Source organism: Maniola hyperantus, chromosome 27 (assembly GCF_902806685.2).
Source record: "Maniola hyperantus chromosome 27, iAphHyp1.2, whole genome shotgun sequence".
In the NCBI taxonomy this organism is placed as follows: domain Eukaryota; kingdom Metazoa; phylum Arthropoda; class Insecta; order Lepidoptera; family Nymphalidae; genus Maniola; species Maniola hyperantus.
Window position 1 is genome coordinate 4,466,271 of NC_048562.1, and position 23,108 is coordinate 4,489,378.

General features: G+C 37.5%; 1 protein-coding gene and 3 long non-coding RNA genes across 7 annotated transcripts in view; 3 read left to right on the plus strand and 1 right to left on the minus strand.

Moving 5' to 3' along the window:
- Positions 1-23,108, minus strand: part of Rbcn-3B (WD repeat-containing protein Rbcn-3B) — a 170,873-nt gene that overhangs the window by 111,776 nt on the left and 35,989 nt on the right. The window lies entirely within an intron of this gene.
- Positions 110-3,362, plus strand: LOC138404310 (uncharacterized). Its single transcript, XR_011238311.1, has 2 exons — positions 110-202; positions 1,355-3,362. It is a non-coding gene; the product is annotated as an uncharacterized lncRNA (long non-coding RNA).
- Positions 10,455-16,923, plus strand: LOC117994763 (uncharacterized). The gene is made up of 2 exons (XR_004675409.2): positions 10,455-10,611; positions 15,605-16,923. It is a non-coding gene; the product is annotated as an uncharacterized lncRNA (long non-coding RNA).
- LOC138404311 (uncharacterized) overlaps positions 17,456-23,108 on the plus strand; it is a 132,195-nt gene continuing 126,542 nt past the window's right edge. The window contains exon 1 of the long non-coding RNA XR_011238312.1: positions 17,456-17,524. This is a non-coding gene — a long non-coding RNA (uncharacterized lncRNA). The remainder of the gene's footprint in view (positions 17,525-23,108) is intronic.

A 23,108-nucleotide genomic window follows, 5' to 3' on the forward strand; every position in this document is an offset into this window, starting at 1 on the left:
TTAACAAAATATTTTCTTATTTGATAACATTCTGAAAAAAAACAATTCTCTGTGATTGGTAGGTAATTAAAAAATTTAAATTTTCTCATTTTACAAGCAATGTGCTAATTGAAAAAAATGTATATAATCGTAAGATCGAACGAAACTTACATTGCATATTGCCAACTAGCAATGAATAACCTACAAGTGATTGTCATTGTTGGTAAGTACGACTTATGAGTATTATAACTACTTTAAGTACTACTAAAAGCTTGTTTCACACCCGCCAGATAAACTTTATCTAACGCATAAATTTGACATTTTGACAGATTTCTAACACAAAAACTGACCCATTTATTCGTTAGATAAAGTTTATCTGGAAGTTGTGAAACAAGCTTCAAGTTTTATTACTTTAATATTTCGTTGTCTTTGTTTTCATTTCGACTTTTTTTATTTTATTTTATTTTATACTAGCTGATGCCTGTGACTTTGTCCGCGAGGATTTACATTTTTGAAAATCCCGCGGGAACTCTTTGATGTTCCGCGATAAAAAGTAGCCTGTGTTAATCCAGGGTATAATCTATCTCCATTCCAAATTTCATCCAAATCCGTTCAGCCGTTATTGCGTGATTGAGTAACAAACATCCAAACATCTAAACATCCAAGCATCCACACTTTCACATTTATAATATTAAGTAGGATTACTAGCTGATGCCCGCGACTTCGAATCGTCGATACCGCAAAGCCTTAAGACTAAGGTCTTCAACGAGTGTGTCCTACCTGTGATGACGTATGGAGCGGAAACGTGGACACTGACAGTTGGCCTCGTCCACAAACTAAAAGTCGCTCAGCGTGCTATGGAGCGAGCTATGTTGGGTATCACTCTCAGGGATAAAATCCGGAACGAGGAAATTCGCAGAAGAACAAAAGCGACCGACATAGCTCAAAGGATTAGCGCGCTGAAGTGGCAATGGGCAGGCCATGTCTGTCGCAGAACCGACGGCCGATGGGGCAGACGTGTTCTGGAGTGGAGACCGCGTACCGGTAAGCGCAGTGTAGGACGACCCCCCGCCCGCTGGACCGATGACCTGAAGAAGGTGGTGGGGAGCGGTTGGATGAGGAAGGCGGAGGAAAATCCTATATTTTTGAAGTTAGAGATATGAAAATTGGCATTTAGGTATTCTGGGTTCCGTGCCTTAAGGTGAGACTGAGTGAGTAGGTAAGTGAGGCTTTTTGCAGCGGGAAAATTTCAAATCACATGAGAAACCAGAAATTTTACACGGACGAAGTCGCGGGCAACTGCTAGTATTTTATATAATGGTATAGATTTATTTATTTTAAATTTTATTTCTAAACAAAACTTTTGCATTTTCAGCAATAGCAATTTTATGGATAAACATTTCAAACTCGGAACCAGTAACACAAACTTATCAACAACAAATTGATTATTCTAATCATGGTTTAACAAGAAAAAATGGCAAAGGAGAAGTGGCAGAGGCGAAAAATAAGGATCATTTAGATGACAATGTAATGACAGATGATGTTACAATGGGGCAAAAGAAGGCAACACCAAATATATTGGGGCGTGACACGGGTGACGTTGGGACATCGAATCTAACTCGTCGACGTACGCCATTGCGTCAAAGAGATCAAATTATTTTTCTCATGGGAAATTTTGGGAAATGGAAAAAATCACGTTCAAGATATAAGAAGCTTGTCATCATATAGTAACTTAGAATTACTGTCTGCACTTCACGACAGATTGAACCAGAGAGATGGAGTACCCTTGAAACGTATACCTCAACCTCCTCGACCTCCTCGACCTCCTCTACCTCCTCGACCTCCTCTACCTCCTCGACCTCCTCCTCTACCTGATAAACCTGGTCATTTCTGGGAAATGCCCTTTCCTGAATATAGTGAAGAATACTAATTCTTACTATCGCAATCAACATCATATCAGCCTGAAAACGTTTATTGTTGGACACAAGCTTTCCTACCATCCGGTTTTCAACCTTTCTCATATAGCCAGATTCCTCTACTCTTTTTATAAAGTCATTACATATATCATTTAATCATTCGTAACAGCATTTGGGACAGCATTACAGATATTTAAAAAACAACTAGTAACAGAAACCTCACAACACTTCAATTCTTCAACGAACAAGTAGCAGTGGAAAAAATAAAGGATTCATGATAACAACTTGGGGCAAAAGGAGGGAAATATCTTGGGGCAAGAAACAGGCAAACGCATCGGCTGGATTCCTACCAATGATGTCGTCACATGGAAAAATTGACGGTAGAAGACCTGCGCAGCCATTGTTATATTGGTTAGGCAGCGATTCCCAATTGGTGGTCCGCGGAACTCTGGGGTTCCGTGGAAGGGTCACAGGGGTTCCACGGTCTGTCCGAAAGTTACCTAAATAAAACTTTTGTGGAAAAGACTCCTAAACCTTCAGGCCTACACGGCAGTCTAAGATGGAAACTACCCGGTAGGTATACTCCTAATCGGTTTCTACACGGCATCTTACCGGGATCGCTCAATCGCTTGGGCTTACGTCTTTACCGGTAGAGTGGTAACTAGCCAGCTAGGGTTCCGCCAAAAAAAGTATGATCAATTAGGGTTCCATGGTCAAATAAAATTGGGAACCTCTGGGTTAGGGAATGATTATGGATTCTTTAGGTGTAAAAAGGTACAAATATAAGTGGCAACCATTAAAAAGGCATCCGAAACCCTCAAGATAGCCAGATTCCAAAGTTAAAAATAGTAAAGATACGAGTATACCATATGAATCCTATAAATGATTACATTAAATGATTTATTTGTTCTTACAAGTAAGTATTATACATAATATATAGTACATATAGTATAAGTCTTGTAAGTATGCAAAACCTGTCTCAGGATCCACAAATCCTAATATTAAAATTCCCGTTTATGTAAACAAGGGGAGTTCAGAACCCCTATCTGGATATAAAAAGCCTTTGTTATCATATAGTAACTCAGAAGTACTGTCTGCACTTCACGATTGATTATACCAGAAAGTTCGGGTGTCCTGAAAGGCAAATAGCAACCTGGCCCTAACTTGCACCCCAAGATAAAATTTTGTCTATGCATTTTCTCGTGTGATTCATAGAGATAACACGAGTAAATGCGTAGACAAAATTTTCTCGTGGGCTCATGTTAGGCGTGCTGGTCGTACCGTCTCTACTGAGGACATTGAAGAATTCTACTAACAAAATTACCTTTTAACAAAATGTTTTGGTAGTTTCAAAGTTAAAATTTTACCTACGCTAACCTTTTCATAAAATCATTTCAATTTTCAATATAGTGCACAAACACTGCACTATCGTGTCTATCCAAAATAAAGTTATTTAAAGCTTCATAATGTTTTATTTTTACTGACCATCTATGTACAGTAGCCGGCAGGAAATATTGTACATCGACAATTAGAAAGAGATTTCGACTTCGTAGAGCGTTGTCCCTGTCACTCATGCCTATGTGACGTTTCGTCGGTCTCAGCGACATCTCTTTCTAAAGGTCGATGCACAAAATTTCTTGCCGGGTACTGTATATCAGGTTGGCTAATTTATGTCGTGCAAGCCCTAAAAGTATCTTCTGTTTTTCAAAGTCGACGATGCTCGCGACTTCGTTGGCGTGAATTTAGATTTTAAAAATGCTGTGAGAACTCTGTTCGGAAATGTTCCCTGCTTTGCGGATAATTTCAAACCTCATGAAAATGTAGGTATCTTCAAAGTAGATTTTTACCGCCTAACCATTCCGCGCATCTTTGCGGATCAAACGATCGTGGCGCCAGCGCACGCAACGGCCGCCAGGCGCCAGTGTGTCTCAAATCGGCGCGAAGCACGCACGCCACTCGTATGCCAAAACCACAAACATGGCCGCATCGCCGCGTCTACTATAAATTCGACCACTCATCGTTAACATTGTGCAAGTTTGGTGTCTAACTGCTCGTCGTGGGACGGACAGTGCTACGAAAGGCGGACCTAGTGAGATCACACACGGAAAGCTGCAGACTTTCAAAGGTAGGTGGTATTATCTATTTAGAGGTGTCTGCAGGTTCATGGGGAGAGATTGTCTAGCAAAGGGAAGCAGGGAGCTCTCGAAACCTTGTCAAAACCTATACAGTCCACTAATAAGATTCCCCAAAACCCAGTGATTAAAACCCCTAAACTCATTCGTCAAGTTGGGGAAGAACTCGAACTTGCCCCAACATTTTGGTCCTTCTCGCTGGATATTAGGTTCCCTACTACCATTTTGGACCTTCTCTCCGAATATTTAAGTTCCCTATATCTATATTTTAACATCTCACTAGATACCGAATTTTGTAATTTTAATTTTGTAATATTCAAAAGTGATATTCGAATGACGCCATCTTGCTCAAAATTCGATTCGTAGTTCATCGTAATTTGGAATTAAAATAGGTCAACCGACTTCGTTCATTTTTCTTGTGAAAAGCTACTAAGTAGGCATCTAAATGACCAGTTTGAGCTGTGAATAGGTAGTTATTAATTGTTTTCGCTTCGTTTTTCGTTTGAGTAACTACCTAATATTCATTGCAATTGCGGGTCAATCGTAAATCGAAATCGATTGCCTCGCATTTGTATACCTATTCGTTTCGTTAGTGTTCATGCATAAACCTATCGTCGTTTGAACACTATTCGTGTTATATTCGTATTTCGTTTCGCAAGCGGTCATTAAGATACCTATAGCTAAATTGTTAAATCAAATATTTTTCGATATAAAATAAAATATGAAATAAAAAGTGGGTAAGTTTCGAATACTCGAACATCGAGCGGATTATTCTGCATTTATACCGTACGACTACGACACGACTTACGATTTTAGTCCAAAGAAAAATATTTTCTTTTTTTTCGTTTTCGTTTATTGCCGTGTCTTAGCTTAGTTAATTCGTACCTTTGGGTGCACGGCAGTGGATCAGCCAAGATCAACAAAAAAGTTTTTTTTTCGGAGTTTCGTTTTCGGTCGTTTTTGTGTTCTAGTCGGGTTATTCGTACTTGTAGGCGCACGGCAGAGGCTCCGCCAAGTTTAACAAAAGTTTTATTTTGTTTCGTTTTTGTTTGTTTTCGACCGTGCTTCGGATTAGTAATTCGTACTTCTAGGCGCACGGCAGTTGCTCAGCCAAGTTCAACAAAAGATATTTTTTTTTCGTTGATTCGTTTTTGTGGTTTTTCGTTTTCCGATTAGTAAATCGTGCCTCAGGCGCACGGCAGTGCATCAGCCAAGTTCAACAAAATTATTTTTGTTAATTTTTCGTTTTTATTTGTTTTCGTGGTTCTGATTGTGCTGTTAGGCGCACGGCAGTGGTTTGTCCAAGTTCATAAAATAAATTTTACAAATTTTATTTTATTTTATTATTTGATTTTATTTTCGGTTCTCATTGTTTTTATTCGTTTACATCATGACTGAATCAACTGAGTACACACGTTTGATGCATAGGAGAGAATGCATAGAACAAGAACTGAATACGATAACTCAGCTAGGAATGGAAGCAGATTCTAATGCTATTTCTTATCGCAAATTCATGGTTTCTTGTACGGGACTTACTAGTATACAAGACCAATTCGAACAAATTCAATCATCTCTCGAGAATTTAGAACTTGAAAGTACAAAAGCTTTGAGTCCTGAACATAGCAAAACTCGTGCGGCTTTTAATGATTTAATTCGAGAAATCATGAGTATAAAATTCGGTTTAGAGGAACCGATTTCTAAATCGGGAAGTCCTCAAAATTTACAGCCAGACAAAAAGCAAGTAAAATTGCCACCATTATCAATTCCTTCATTTTCGGGTGATTATAAACAGTGGAATTCGTTTAGTGATCTGTTTATATCGCTGATTGACAAAAATAAGGATCTTTCGGACGTAGCTAAATTTCAATATTTGCTATCGTATCTTCGTGGTGACGCAAGCAAATTATTAAAAGGGATGTCAATCACCAGTAGTAACTACAGAAAGGCATGGAGCATTTTGGAATACAATTATAAAAACGAACGCTTAATCGCCATGCAACATATGGATGCGTTGTATAAGCTCCCAAACCTAAATTCGCCTAGTGCTTCAGGACTGCGGACTATCCTCAGTGGTTTTTTAGAGAATATCGGCGCCCTAGATTCAATGGGTTTTCCGATAGACGAGTGGGACTTCGTATTGTACCATATGTTATACAGAAAATTAGATCCCGACACACGTCGTGAATTTGATAAATCTATTCCTACGAACTCACTTCCGAGATTTTGTGAGCTTCAAGAATTTTTAAATCGTGAAATTGTTGCTTGGGAAAGTTCGCGCCCAACCTCCCGTTTTGATTCGTCTCGTTCCGCGATGCAGAAAGATAGACCTCGCGCTACTTCGTCATTCGTTACTTCTTCTGATTCCAGTAATTCGACGGAATCAAATTCTAATTCGTTCAAATCTAAGGCTTGCGTGTTATGTAATCGAGGGTCGCATTCATTATTTTCATGTGCTGCTTTCAAGAAAAAGAAACCCTACGATAGATTCATGTTCGCGAAAGAAAAAGGGATATGTCTCAGATGCCTAAAGCCCGTGCACGATCCTAATATAGCATGCGCTAAAATTCATTGCTCAGTTTGTGATGCTTCTCATCACTGTTCGATGTTGCATTATGCGAGTACTTCTAGAGAACCATCAGAAGTTCGATCAGAATCTGATCAGCCTTCAGAAGCCCAAGAAAAATCGAATCAGTCTTCGAGTGAATCAGTTAATGTTGTCTCGTTACACTCAACTGATGCGATTTCTAATAAACATACAGTCCTGATTTCGACAGCTATCGTTTTAATTCGCAATTCTTCAGGTAAATTTATTCGTGCTCGAGCTCTAGTTGATCCAGGTTCGGAAGCTTCCTTCGTCACCGACGAGTTGGTAACGCGTCTTGGTTTAACTCGCAGCAAGTTAGGCACGCCTATTCAAGGCATCGGCGATCTAACTACTTGTTCGACAGGATTCGTAACTTCGGTGATTAAATCACACACCGGTCCTGGCTTAGAGTTAGCTCTTCGTGCATTGATTTTGAAAAACATCACGTCATCTAAACCTTCGAACTTTATCGAGACAGAATCGTGGTCTCATATACAGCATTTGCTTCTTGCTGATCCTAATTTTAATTCGCCGTCGTCAGTAGATATTCTTTTGGGAGGAGATATCTATGATGATATTTTCGTCGGACAACCTCTTCGTGGACCTATTGGAACTCCAATGGCCATTTCTAGTTCACTTGGTTGGCTTGTCATCGGAAAAGTTGACCAAAGATTCGTCCGTAATAAAAATTTGAAAACAAATGTTTCGTCTTTCGTCGTTTCACATCAAGAGAACAGTCACGATGATAATATTATTTGTAAAGTCTGGGAATCCGAATCGACCCCAGATAAATTCGTTTTGTCTTCAGCTGACGATCAACTGTGTGAAGAGACATTCGGTCGAACACACGAACGGTTGACGTCCAGCAAATTTGTGGTCTCACTTCCAATTCGGGAAACTGAGCCACCATTCGATAAGCTGCGTTCATTAGCGCTTAAAGGCTCCCTTTCGATGGAGCGTCGTTTTGTGCCTGATGAGCAGCTTTGTAATTCGTGTTCGGATTGTACGGCAGATTGTGACCTAACAGCACATGTTTCAGGTGCCATTCGAAATCCTCAAGTCTTTCGATTGGGGAAAGCTACGAACGGTTTTTCGTCGTCGCCGTTCTTAGCTATTCGTGTTCTTTCGCAGTTAGTTTCGGATCCTCAATCGGAAGATTCCGAGGCTGCTGAATTTATTCGTCGATTGTCCTATATGGATAACATTCTAAGTGGTTCAGATTCGATCGAACTCACCTTTTGTCTCCAAAATCAACGTTTCGCTCTGCTTATGAGATATGAATTCAAACTTCACAAGCAGTACTCGAACAGTTTTACACGTTTGCAGCGTCTTTCAGATGTAACTAAAGACGTGTTGAGCCTTCAACAGTTTCCTCAGTTGAAGACAGTTCGGTTAAGGTCCTGAGTCTAGCCACGCAGCCTCTAGAGGACGTGTTTTCGTCTCACGTTGAACCTCTGTCCGACAGGGTGACAGATCGTATACTTTCGTCAGAAATTATACGCATTTCCGATCCCCTCGGCTCTTTGATCCCGAATATCGTTGCTGCTAAAGTTCTTATTCGAGAACTTTGGTTAGCTCACGGTCACTGGGGTGCAGAGGTTCCAAGTGACATTAGAAACCCATTCGTCGACCAGCCGGTTCTCCTCAGGGTGGGCGGTCGAAAATCTAACTCGGATTTCGACTATCGGAAAAACTATTTCGTATTATGTTCTGAAAATCATTTTAATCATCTTTTCGTTTCTTTCGCATATAAAATTAATTTGCATTCGGGCTTACGAGCCACATTAATTTCGTTTACAGTCAATTCTTGGATTATCTGCACTAAACAAAATATTGGCAAAAGAATAATTTTCCACTGTTTCAAATATTATCGTCGTCGTGTAATCTTTTCCGAATCTAAAATTACTGATTTGCTTTCGGCTCGCGTGCAAATCAGACTCTTTTCTAAAGTTGCAGTAGACTACGCAGGACCGGTCCTGACAAAGTCTAATGCTATTCGGAAACTTAAAACTATAATTTCATATATGCGTGGATTTTCGAATCGTTCTATGCAAGTTTCACGCATTCAATATTCGTACCCGCTTCAACAGCGAAACAAATGGACGGAGTCGATTGAAAACCTTCAAGTCGGGACGTTAGTTCTCGTCAACGACCCAAACTTACCTCTACTACAATGGAAACTGGGTCGAGTTTCCGAAGTAAACTCTTCTAAGGATGGTGTCATTCGCTCCGTCATTCTCCAAACTCAACAAGGTTTTCTGAAACGACCTGTTCGTAGGTCGTCTCCATTACCTCTCTCTATTTAATTTGGATTTCGTTTACTAATTATTCTCTTAGTTTAAGATTCGTTTTAAGTTTAGTTAACTTTTCTTTCGTTATTACCAAATTCTTAAATTCAGTTTCGCAATTCTCTCTTTAATTTTGAGTCCGGTTAAAATTACATTTTAACGGTGGGCGGTGTTCGGAAATGTTCCCTGCTTTGCGGATAATTTCAAACCTCATGAAAATGTAGGTATCTTCAAAGTAGATTTTTACCGCCTAACCATTCCGCGCATCTTTGCGGATCAAACGATCGTGGCGCCAGCGCACGCAACGGCCGCCAGGCGCCAGTGTGTCTCAAATCGGCGCGAAGCACGCACGCCACTCGTATGCCAAAACCACAAACATGGCCGCATCGCCGCGTCTACTATAAATTCGACCACTCATCGTTAACATTGTGCAAGTTTGGTGTCTAACTGCTCGTCGTGGGACGGACAGTGCTACGAAAGGCGGACCTAGTGAGATCACACACGGAAAGCTGCAGACTTTCAAAGGTAGGTGGTATTATCTATTTAGAGGTGTCTGCAGGTTCATGGGGAGAGATTGTCTAGCAAAGGGAAGCAGGGAGCTCTCGAAACCTTGTCAAAACCTATACAGTCCACTAATAAGATTCCCCAAAACCCAGTGATTAAAACCCCTAAACTCATTCGTCAAGTTGGGGAAGAACTCGAACTTGCCCCAACAAACTCTTTGATTTTACGGGATAAATGTGGAATGTGCGAGCGACGCGTCAGAGTCATTTGTTTGTTAGAGCTGCATTGATTGATTTACAGCCGTATTGATCCAAAATATCGTCAGGAGGTGTCAGAAGACGTCAAAACTTAACATAAATGTCAGCCATCATGTGCCGCCATCGTCACGACAAGTGTCGTCACGTCCGACAAATATATATCCACCTTTAGCTTACGTCCCGGCGATGGAAAGAGGGTACTTTTTGTCCCGGACAATCAAAGACATTCCACAAGATTTTTAGGGTTCCTTGGTTGTATCATTACAATTAATCATTAAACTAGCTTATGCCCACAAATTCGTCTGCGTAGACTACACAAATTTCAAACCTCTTTTTTACCGCCTTAGGGGTTGAATTTTCAAAAATCCTTTCTTAGCTGATGTCTACGACATACTAGCTATCTCCATGCCATAAAGCCTGATTCGTCCAGCCGTTTGAGCTTTGCGATAATAGATCAGTCAGTCACCTTTTCCTTTTATATATTTAGATTATTATTTCTTGACTTTTTTAAGATTAAAAAGTTTCAATCTACTCAATTCGAATTAAAAAAAACTGACTTTGACTTCATGAATCCTTCGCGGAGTTAAATTCGCAAAAAATATAACACAGGACGGGGGCCTCATTTAGTAACGCCGTCCCGGGCTTCCAACGGACGGTTCTATAATTATTGGGACATCCGACAGTACTATAATTTGGGGCCTCTGACGTGCTCAGTCCGCCACTGATAACATGTGTTAGATAAAATTAACTTTTACAAAATATTTTCTTATTTGATAACATTCTGAAAAAAACAATTCTCTGTGATTGGTAGGTAATTAAAAAATTTAAATTTTCTCATTTTACAAGCAAAGTCCTAATTGAAAAAATTGTATATAATCGTAAGATTGAACGAAATTTTCATTGCATATTGCCAACTAGCAATGAATAACCTACAAGTGATTGTCATTGTTGGTAAGTATAAATCAATATATATATATATACTTATATACTTATAATAAAACTGTAACAGGTCAAATTCTGTACATTGAAGATATTTTAAAAAAAAATTTCGAGGGCACTCTATAATCGATACTGAACCCAAAACTGTAATTTTTTTCATTTTTGTCTGTCTGTCTGTCTGTCTGTCTGTCTGTCTATCTGTCTGTCTGTCTGTATCACGGCCGCGCATCACGCTGAAACTACTGAATGGATTCCAATGAAACTTGGTACGATTTGAGGTCATACTATGAGGAAGAATATAGGATACTTTTTATCCCGAAATTCAGCATGGTTCCCGTAGGAGAGGGGATGAAAGTTAAAATGTATACTGAGTTGTAATTCATTAACGCGTAGTCCGATTTCATTCATTTTTTTTTTGTTAGAAAGGGGATATTTTAAAGATTGTTCCGTAAATATTTCAAGGTCATCGGTTTTTAACCGACTGTCAAAAAGGAGGTGGTTCTTTTTTCTACATCGATTTTTTCGAGGTTTCTGGACCGATTTGCAATTTTTTTTTTAAATCAACAAAAAAAGTTTTCGTGGTGGTCAAATAAAAAATTCTGGATTCAACTCCTTAATCCTGATGCTGCAGGGTTACTGCCCGCCTGAGTTATCAAGATTCAGGAAGTGTTCATAGTGAATTCATATTGTAGGTACCAAGCAACGACTTTATTCTCAGACTTCAAGTCCCAACTCCTCAACCCTGATGATGTAGGGTACAGTACTCCTAAACTATAATGTTTTAGTAACTGCGGATGATGCAAAATTAATTTAGGTACCAAGCATAGGCTACATCATTGAACTTCGGATCCTAACTCCTCAATCCTGATGCTGCAAAGTACTAAAGTCCTAAATCGTGGGGATTTTAGAATTTCTGATAGTGAATTGATATTTTAGGTATCAAGCAACGGCTTCACGATGACACTCCCAGTCCGAAATACTCCATCCGAGCGAAGCCGGGGCGGGTCAGCTAGTATTAAATAAAAGCGGCCAAGTGCGTGGCAGGCCACGCACAATGTAGGGTTCCGTAGTCACAATCTTCGAAAAATAGATATAACTCCTTAACCTGTGAACTCTACTTAGCCATGATAGTTTTCCTTTAAAATTGATTATATATACTACTGCTGTGATTTTTTTTTACGTTCCTATATACTACCATTTGGCTGATAGAGGGGGGGGGGGGGGGGGGACGACACTTGACTCTAATAAAAATTAGCACTTTAAAACATCATATTTTACAAACGGATCTAGAAATCGAAAAATGATGTTCCCACACCCACAGTATTTTTAAAAGACCTATTCAACGATACCCCACACTAAGGGGCAGACGAGAAAAAAAATTCATCCCCACTTTACATGTAGGGGAGCTACCCTAAAAAATAATATTTATCACAATTTTATTTCACCACTTTGTCGGCGTGATTAATATTTATACCCATGCTAAATTACAGATTTCTAGCACTAATAGTCTCTGAGATTAACCGAGGACGGACTAATATTCCTTGTTTACTACGGAACCCCAAAAACCGGCCAAGTGCGAGTCAGGCTTGCGCAACGAAGGTTCCGTGCTACACAGTTTTTTGCACGATAATTCAAAAACTATGATGCAAAAAAATAAATACAAATCTGTTTTAGAATGCACAGGTGAAGACCTTTCATATGATACACCACTTGATATAGTTATCTTACCTCGAAAATTGAAAATACTAATTATTAGTTCATTACCACAATTTAATTATTTTTTGTGTGATGTAACCGCAAATTCACGGTTTTCAGATTCTAGGTCAACGGGAAGTATCCTGTAGGTTTCTAGACAGACCGACAGACAGACAACAAAGTTATCCTATAAGGCTTCCGTTTTTCCTTTTGAGGTACGGAACCCTAATAAATAAATAAAAAATTATTCAATTAAACTTTTACAAGTGTTTTTGAATAGTCAGCTGCATTGTAATATGTACGAATTGACAGTTTAAACGTAGCATGTTCATATTAGCTGTAACATAAAAATGCAACTCCTCAATATATCGAAGTAGGTTGCCTGCACATCGGATTGAAAGAGAGGTGATGCAAAATTATGTAGGTTAGGTAGTTAAGCAATAAGATTTAAACAATAGTATGTAAGATTTATTTATTGTTATTGTTAGTCCATAAGCGAGAGTAGATCATAAGTCGGCTCTCAATAAACATCTTTCACCGTTGCCGCATTTAATTATTACCATACGGCCACAACATATCTCATGGCGACCCTTGCCAGTCGGTGCATGCCTAATCTAAGTGCGTGCACCGGCTGGGCACCGATCAAGATGAAGACTACACAATTTTCAAAAGAATATTATCAAGATTCAAGACTCAATTAGAACAAAAAGAAGAAAATAATTCCACGTCCTATATTAAAAATCAAGAAACACTAACATCAAGAAATAAGACAAAAAAAATGAATCGCTTATGGACAGAAGACATCTCAAGCTTCATTGATCGGCCCAGCATCATCGTGCGTCCAGGGTTATCCCGGCCAAAACTAGGAGGTGTCCAGGGTATTCCCGGCCCAGTTCGAGGAGTCCAGGGTTTTCCCGGCCCATTAAGATGCAGTAAAGAAGAGGCGCAGACTCCAGACCTCCGGACCTGATGACCAAAACCTGTCCTGATGACGACGGCGACTACACGGCGGTCACGAAATTGACTATTGAAATGCGTCGCTAACAGTTAAAGTAAGTGCAATTTATCTCTCGTAATGGGCAAAATGTGTGGCAATTGTAATTTTTATTTCTTGGGTAGATAATTAAATTTTGTACGTAGGTATAGGTTAGGTGAATATTGGTTTTTTATAATAAATGATACTTCCTCCACTATCTACTAATAAGTTCCGTTCGTGCTTTATTTGTAAGATTTTATATAGTGTGTAGGATAGTTTAAACTAATAATAGATAATAATTAATAAATGAATAAGTAGGTAGGTACTTACTTCTTTCGTAAATATTAATAATTCAGAGAATTATAACGGTGTCATCGCGTGGTCAACGACACACGCGTACCCGAACATTTTGTATTGTTATACGAGACAATGGTTTTGCTCGAGATGCAATTTGCAAATACAACGAAATGAATATGAAATAAAGAGAATTTTTTCCCCTACAGACGTTTTTCGTCTAGTTTCGTGCAAGTTTTGACGATATAAGACTATACCCGGCTTTGACAAGTTAGGACTCTGCAAACCAAAGGCTTGATCACCCTTCGGCTGTAGAAGTGCTATAGGTATAAAATATACAATTTTTTTTTTAGATTGAGACATACTGACGTAGGAAGATGATTGTTATTTATTTGTTTAAACGCGATGTTTTGCGCATATTTAGTACCTCCTCATTCAACTATATATTTGTCTAGACTCTTGATCATTATCTACCGCGCTGGTGTTAGTGAAAGACCTAGAATTTTTATGAAAAGTTGAATGTTATTGAAATACTTATTGAAAGAAATAAGTTTGATGAAGACTATAAGTCTTATGAAAAATGCTTGCAAGCATGTTATGTTAAATATTTATTAGGAGAGAGTACGCGCCGCGTTTGTTGATTTGTTTATTTGTTTATTTATTTGTATTATGTGAAGAAGTAACTTGAAAGGAAGATGAAGACTAGGAGAGATTTATTTTGACTGTCCAGGAAATATAAATACCTGAGATGTTTACTTAATAATAGGTCTTACGACGATGCTAAAACGACAGCTGTATACTTATGATGACGACTATTTGATAGGTTATAGAATCTTTTGAAGTCGATTTGTGAAATCGATACCTCAGCTTATACATATCTAATACCTATGATGCTATTTTGAGATTATTTTATTACCTATGATGGGATTTTTCGAAACTTTTGTAAAAGTTAAATCCTTGACTGCACTTAATAGATTACGATTTTTCTATTTATAAGTAAGGTTGAAAGTATGCCCATACGAAGTAAGAGATAAGATAAATTGCACTTTAAGCACAGGAAGTAACTAAAAAAAATGTTTCCTTACATAATTTAATTTTATTTAGCATTAGATTTTATTTTTGTGATTGTCATCATCTTTTCTTCTGATTCGATGTAGCGTCTAACATTTTTTTTCTTGTAAGGGGAGGGGTAACCGCATACATTTTCAGGGGAGTTGTAATATGTACGAATTGACAGTTTAAACGTAGCATGTTCATATTAGCTGTAACATAAAAATGCAACTCCTCAATATATCGAAGTAGGTTGCTGCACATCGGATTGAAAGAGAGGTGATGCAAAATTATGTAGGTTAGGTAGTTAAGCAATAAGATTTAAACAATAGTATGTAAGATTTATTTATTGTTATTGTTAGTCCATAAGCGAGAGTAGATCATAAGTCGGCTCTCAATAAACATCTTTCACCGTTGCCGCATTTAATTATTACCATACGGCCACAACATATCTCAGCATCTACCACTGGTTCGGAATGCCTTTATTATTACTACTTTAAGTACTACTAAAAGCCTGTTTCACACCCGCCAGATAAACTTTATGTAACAGATAAATTAGACATTTTGACAGATTTCTAACACAAAAACTGACCCATTTATTCGTTAGATAAAGTTTATCTGGAAGTTGTGAAACAGGCTTTAAGTGTTATTACTTCAATATTTCTCTGCCTTTGTTTTCGTTTCGTCTTTTGTATTTTATTTTATAAAATCGATCCGTTGTTCCGCTGCGACGTGATTGAAGGACAAACAAACAGACAAACACTCTTCCGCATTCATAAAATGGGTAGTGGTGAACAGATATCGTCCAGTTAAAGTATTTTTTAAAGTGATTTAGCGTTTAAACTATCGTGAGTGATTTCCATTATATAAAATATCTCTCAACAGCTATACTCACGCATTTAGTAGACGTTACCTGTGAGATATTTTATATAATGGTATAGATTTATTTATTTTAAATTTTATTTTTAAAGAAAACCTTTACATTTTCAGCAATAGCAATTTTATGGATAAACATTTCAAACTCGGAACCAGTAACACAAACTTATCAACAACAAATTGATTATTCTAATCATGGTTTAACAAGAAAAGAAGGCAACGGAGAAGTGGCAGAGGCGAAAAATAAGGATCATTTAGATGACAATGTAATGACAGATGATGTTACAATAGGGCAAAAGAAGGCAACACCAAATATATTGGGGCATGACACGGATGACGTTGGGATATCGAATCTAACTCGTCGACGTACGGCATTGCGTCAATCAAATTCAAATTCAAATTTATTTACAAATAATATCGAAATAAAAATTAACAGATTAAAAAAGAAAAAATTACTTGCAGCACTAAAGTCTTTGTCATCATATAGTAACTTAGAATTACTGTCTGCACTTCACGATAGATTGAACCAGAGAGATGGAGTACCCTTGAAAGGTAAATGGAGACATGGTCGAGATCTCGGTCCCTGGGACGTGGGACCTGGATATCGCGAATATTTTCCCATGCCTATTTTAGACCCTAAAGATTATAAAATTTACTAACGTAACAAACACCATGTCAGCCTGAGGATGTTTACTGTTGGACACAAGCCTTCCCATCACACCAATATGCGTCCCAAAACGGCGGCCCAGACTTTTCCACACATTCGATTTTGCGATCCCATTTCACCTTAACCCTCTTTATAAAATCATTATATTATTTTATCATTCGTAAACAGGGACCGACTTACGCGTATATTTTTTGTAGCGTTACCTAAGTACAGTTATGTTAAAGTTAAAAAGTAACAATAAAAATAACGACAAGGTAATTAGAATAATCACTACCTTCGGCGGTGTTTCCACTAGATACCTACAATTATCCCATTATTCAAGAGGAGATCAACAAATTCCTGAAAGGCCAGCAACGCATTGGCTGTTCCTTGGTGCTACAAATGTTCATGGGCGGCGGTAATCATTTAACATCAGGTCAGGCCTGGTGGTTTGCTCGCTATTTTTATTTAAAAAAAAATACCCATTCATTAATGTTGTCTAGATACCATAAATAATACCGGTAAAAGTAAGAATACTTATACCGGTACTTATACACCTTTATCCAACGACGCCGTGTATCGTTAAGTTGCGATAAAAATATATCTTTTAAATTATATCGGTCTACAGCTACTATCAGAGTTACCTTTTTAACGTAACATAACGAAATGTTTTGGTAATTTTAACGTTAACATTTTAATAACACTAACCGACCCTGTTTATAAAATAATTTCAATTTTCAATACCCTACACTATCATGTCAATTCAAAATAAAATTATTAAAAGCTTCATTATGTTTTATTTTTATTAACCAAACTATGTATAGCAGTTTAACTTATTTATGTCGTGCAGGCCCTGAAACACAGTAGGTAAATGAAAGAACTCAGTTTCGAGAAAACGCAAAATACTTTTGGCACTATTTTTCAAGTCATTTATTCAAAACTCGATGATGCCCGCGACTCCCGACTTTTTATCCCGGAACTCTTTGATTTTCCGGGATTAGCCTATGTCCTTCCCCGGGATATAAGCTAACTCTGTACCAGATTTTATCAAAATCGGTTGAACGGTTGGCCCGTGAAAGTCTAGCAGACAGACAGACAGACACACTTTTGCATTTATAATATTAGTATGGATATGGATATCCACGTGGACGAAATTACACGCAGAAGTAAGAAATAAATTAACTAACGAAATATCGTCTAATTTGACAGCACTTTCAAATAACTAAGTAATTGTTTGGCAATAAAAAAATTAAAATCAACACATTTTACAAATTGGACAAGCAATGTGCTAATTGAAAAACAATTGTATAAAACCGTAAGATCAAGTGGGGTTTTAATTGTATATTGCGAACCAGCAATGAGTAATCTACAAGTGATTGTCATTGTTGGTAAATATTTTTCGTAATTTAAAGGACCGTTTCACAACCGCCAGATAAACTTTATCTAACGGATAAATTTGTCATTTGACAGATTCCCATTACAAAAACTGTCATAAAGGCTTTATTCGTTAGATTAATGGCATGTATCACATCCGCCAGATAGAGTTTATCTAACGGATAAAGGAGAATGGGCGGTTTCGTCCCCAGTGGTGTATCAAGTTGTGATATATATCATTTTAAAGGTCATGATAATAGCTTCATTTTATTGTATGACACCAACAACGAGTTGCGTGCAGGGAAAGAATTAGGAAGCATTTAATTTCATTAATCCAGTGAAAGTGAATGAAATAAAAATATATTTTATTCAAATAAACTCTTACAAGTACTTTTGAATCGTCATATGCATCTACCACTGGCTCGGAATGCTTTTTCCACCGAGAAAAATCAGCAAGAAACTCGGCGGTTGCTCTTTTAAAGATTTGATATGTGTACAAATATTATGCCATAATTATATAAAAAAAGTAATTGCAGTCCCGCTAAAACAGTTTTATACGTTTTTACATTTATTACGTTTTTTAAAAAAAAGAAATTATTACTTTTAGTTTGGCTTATATTTGGGTGCTAGCATACCGTGCGGTGCGTACCTATTCGTACGGTGCCGGGGCGGGCTGGTGGGAGACGGCGCCGCGGCGTGTTGTTAGTTGTTGTGACGTGTCCCTGTAGTCGGTAACTAACGCGGCGCGCATACGCACACATATTTTGCTCTTTCGGATTCATACTTTTTTTTGTATTTTTGACCTCTGCACGTTTAAACGACTTGAGTTTCTACTTATACTTTGCTTGTGGCTAGTTTTTATGGACCAACTAGCTGATTCCCGCAACTTCGTCCACGTGAAATTAGGTTTTTTAAAAATCCCGTGGGAACTCTTTCATTTTCCGGGATAAAAAGTAGCCTATGTCATTCTCCAGGTCTTTATCTATACTCATGCAAAAAATCACGTCAATCCGTAGCACCGTTGCGACGCGATTGAAGGACAAACCAACAAATAAACACACTTTCGCATTAAGGGTACTGATTGCAGGAGGATTAGATACGTTGTTAAGATGGCAGAACTTGTGAATCATTGTTATCATTCACATTGTGTTAGATGTGGCCTGTGGATTTCACGCGGACAAAGTCGCGGGAATCAGCTAAGTGGTCCAAAAAAAAACAAGCCACAAGTAAAGTATAAGTAGAAACTTAAGTCGTTTAAACGTGCAGAGGTCAAAAATACAAAAAAAAAGTATGGATCCGAAAGAGAAAAATGTGTGTGCGTATGCGCGCCGCGTTAGTAACCGACTACAGGGACAAGTCACAATAAGTAACAACACGCCGCGACGCCGTCCCCCACCAGCCCGCCCCGGCACCGTACTGTTATAAATTAATAATTTTAACATGACGTGTTAATTCGCTGCTTCAGCATTTCAATTTATATAAAGCGAACAATCCGCGAGGCGGCGAGGCAGTCCACATTTCCATATTGAATAGTTAACACTGAAACTACTGTATTCGCGTGAAGTAAAAGTTCCGTGTGTGTGAATTTCCAAATTAAATTCGTTGGACATTTCTTGTGGTTTTTTTTTACATTCTATTTGTAAAAATGCATGAGGTAAGGACACCAACTTTTTCAGGGTGCTTGTTTCGAAGATCGGGACGTCTTTAAGAGGCAATGAGCTTTTGCTTGCGTTGCTTTGGGGGTCATTTTGAATGACTTTAGAGTTTGTAAGACTCAGTTGATCATTTGAAGGAAACTGAGGTTTAAACGATTTTGTAGTATAAGAGCTAGTATAAGAATTAGAATGAGATATAGTATTATTTGAGCAATCTTCTTTGGAATGCTTTGTATTCGATTTTGTAGGAATCAGTGAGGATTTAGGATAATATGATTCAGCGATATTTTGGCAGTCTTTTGGTGATTGCCGGGATATAAAAGATTTGGTATAGGATTCAGTGTGACTCGGACAATCATGTAGCGATTGCCGAGATATAAACGATTTGGGAAAATTAGTATAAAAGGATTTAGTAGTTCGAGTGCCATTTTGGATTGTTGATTTCGGCAGGCACGCATCCGAAATCAGTTTAAGTTTTTTGATTCAGGGACGTAACTATTCGTCACTTCATTTAAGGATTCTGAGTATTCATACATGTTGACATTAGCATTGTTACTATGAGAGGGACCTGACGGAGGGTGAGAGTTCATCCGACGCTGATTATTATTATATTGGCGCTTACGACATTCTGAGATAAGATGTCCTTTGTGTTTACAATAGGCACAGGTTTTGACGAAATTTGAGTCCTTTGATGAACTTTGACTTGTTCCTGCAGGATATTGAATGTTAGTGGGAGGAATGTGGAAAGATGATCTCTGTGTGAAATCGTGCTTTTTCTTAAAGCACTCTGAGAAACTATGATTGGTCTTCTTACATAAGGAACAAAATTTAGTTGGATGTTTTGGTTGAGTAATTTTTACAAGTTTGAAAATTTTTTCTTCTTCGACTGCTAGAGAAATTGCTTCATTAAGTGTCGAAGGGTTTCTGCAGCGGACAATATTAGAAATGTTAGGGTTAAGACCTAATTGGAATGAGCTTAAGGCGAGTTCTTCCATAGCTGCGATTTTGCCTAGAAGGAGATTACGATCAGTGCATGAATTTTGAATATCAGCTTGAAGTCGAGTTAGGCATGCTTCGAGTCTGATAGAATATTGTGTAACGCTTTCGGACTGGCCCTGTTTACAGTTTTGGAGATCAAGTAGCAGATGGGACGAGTGTTTTTTCTCGCCAAACGTGCTTTTTAAATATGATTTTAATTCATCCCAATTATTGAAATTTTTAAGGCTGCAGGCTAATTGTGCTTTGCCCTCAAGTTGGGAGATTATATATTTACATAAGATATTTTGCTGGTCGGGAACAGCTAAACTGATTGCGTTATCGCAGTTAGTTAGGAACGCGGCAAGAGTTTCCTGATTCCCGTCATAAGACCTTACGAATTTAGTGAGCACAGAGAGAGGCACTTTTACGTCCGAACTTTCTGACTTTAAACTCATTTTTGATTACTGAAACTGAGATATGGAGAGAAAAAAAAAGGATTTAAATTTAAAATACAGTACGAAAATATACAATTTAGACAATTTACGCTTTTTATACAAAATTAATATAAACTACTTACAGGATAACGGCAAACATCACGATTTATTTTTCACAAAAAGGTTTTCACTTTGATGTCACTGCACTGAAAGTTAAATTAGGTCGATGCGTTTGCGACACGTGAAGGCTTTGAACTGTACGGAATGCGTCTCGTATTTCACGCGGCGACGATATCGAGTAGGTTTCTGAAGATATTGTATTTCGTAATTTTGAAGGCTTAAAATTTATTTCACTGATGTTTTTGAGTGAGTCCAGGATATTCGCGTTCTTCGTGTGAGATGCGGGCTCAGTCTGGCAGGCTGAGACTTATCGTCGATCTTGAGTAGAACCGGTGCTTAGTGGTTGTGATGCGGGCTCAACCCTGGGGGCGAGGCTTATCGTCGATCACGACTGCGATGACCTCAGGATTCTTTGGATGCTAAGGGTCCTCTTGCGTGAACCTTCTTAGCATCCCACTTCTGACACCAATTGTTAGGAGGTCCGCTTCGACAGTCTTTTGAAAAAAAAACCACAAGAAATGTCCAACGAATTTAATTTGGAAATTCACACACACGGAACTTCTTTGGCACTTTAGATGCTGAAGATGCCCGAAAATATGATGCTGCAATTAGCTCTTGTCAGAGATCTGAATCTGAGATATTTCATTTAATGAAAGATAATATTCATATAGTTAAGTCGTCTATTAATACTTTTAATTCTACTATTTCTAGGTTAAATCAAAATGAGATAAAGTTAAACTCTCAGATTAATAAATTAAACGATATATTGTCTTATGTTACTAGTGATAATGAAAAATTAATGTATTTAACTAGATTTAATAGCTTAGTTAATATAATCGAAAGCTCTTTACTAGCTATCTCAAATTTTCTCGATACTGTAATAAACGCAATTTTGTTTTCAAAAGTTAATGTTCTACATCCTTCTGTTCTAAGTCCTGTAAAACTGTATGATGAACTGTCTAAACACAGAAACTCAATCAATAAAGGTTTAGATTTTCCTGTAGCACTAAGTATAGAAAATATACATACCATTATAGATATATCTAAGTTAGTCTCCTATTTCTATAACAATAAGATAGTATTTGTAATACAGATCCCTCTTGTCTCTCCCGTTAAGTATAACGTCTATAAAACAATCCCGCTCCCGACTCCTCATTACGAAGGACAATCCAAAAGTTTTGCCTTAATCAAACCTACTAAACCCTATTTAGCTATAACTGACGATAGATTAAATTACGTATTATTAGATACTTTAAGAGATTGTACTATTTTAAATAGTGAAAATTCCATCTGTAAATTAGAGTCAATTTATTCTGTAAATTCGAATCCTTCATGCGAGACAAAACTTTTAACTGAAGTAACTCTATCTTTACCAAGGGAATGTGAACCGAAAATCCTATATGGTCTTATTGACATATGGCATAAATTAAAAAATAATCAATGGATATTTGTACAGTCAAAAACAAGCAAACTAACTATCAATTGTAATGATAACTTTAAGGATTATTCTATATCTGGCACTGGAATATTAAAACTGAACAAAGGTTGCATTGGTTACTTTAAAACGATTCAATTTATACCTTCTACCATTTCAAATTTAACTATTGATAATAATAACTTTAATATTAATTTTGATATAACTAATGATAACTGCTGCAACCAAGAGATTGTTAACAAAACGATTCCTCTTCTATCACCTATTAACCTAAGTAATATTAATTTAGATTCCTTAAAAAATTCGATAAACCAATTCAACGATCTTGAGTTGCAAATCAACAGGATCCAAGAGGAATCTCATTTTATAAAATATAGCTCGTATTATTCTGCTTTTACTTATATAATTATTTCGTTAATTTTTCTATTTTTATGTTATAAGATTATCAGATGTTTTAAACAACGTAATTGTAACAAATTCTGCATTCAATTTTTTTTCCAATGTAATCGCAAAAAGATTTCGCATAAAGAAAACAAAGCCCAAAGTTCTATTGAAATGTCACAGATAACAGATGATGAAAATAACGCATCTGTAGACCTTCGAAATCTTAGTGCATCAGTGCAAAGAAATCTTTCAAATAATTAAATTATGTAGAATATTTTACCATTTCTCTCCTTTTCCTTTTCTTTTTTTTTACTACGCTTTATTTTAAATTAAAGCTTCGTCTAAAAGGGGGAAATGTTATAAATTAATAATTTTAACATGACGTGTTAATTCGCTGCTTCAGCATTTCAATTTATATAAAGCGAACAATCCGCGAGGCGGCGAGGCAGTCCACATTTCCATATTGAATAGTTAACACTGAAACTACTGTATTCGCGTGAAGTAAAAGTTCCGTGTGTGTGAATTTCCAAATTAAATTCGTTGGACATTTCTTGTGGTTTTTTTTTCAAAAGACTGTCGAAGCGGACCTCCT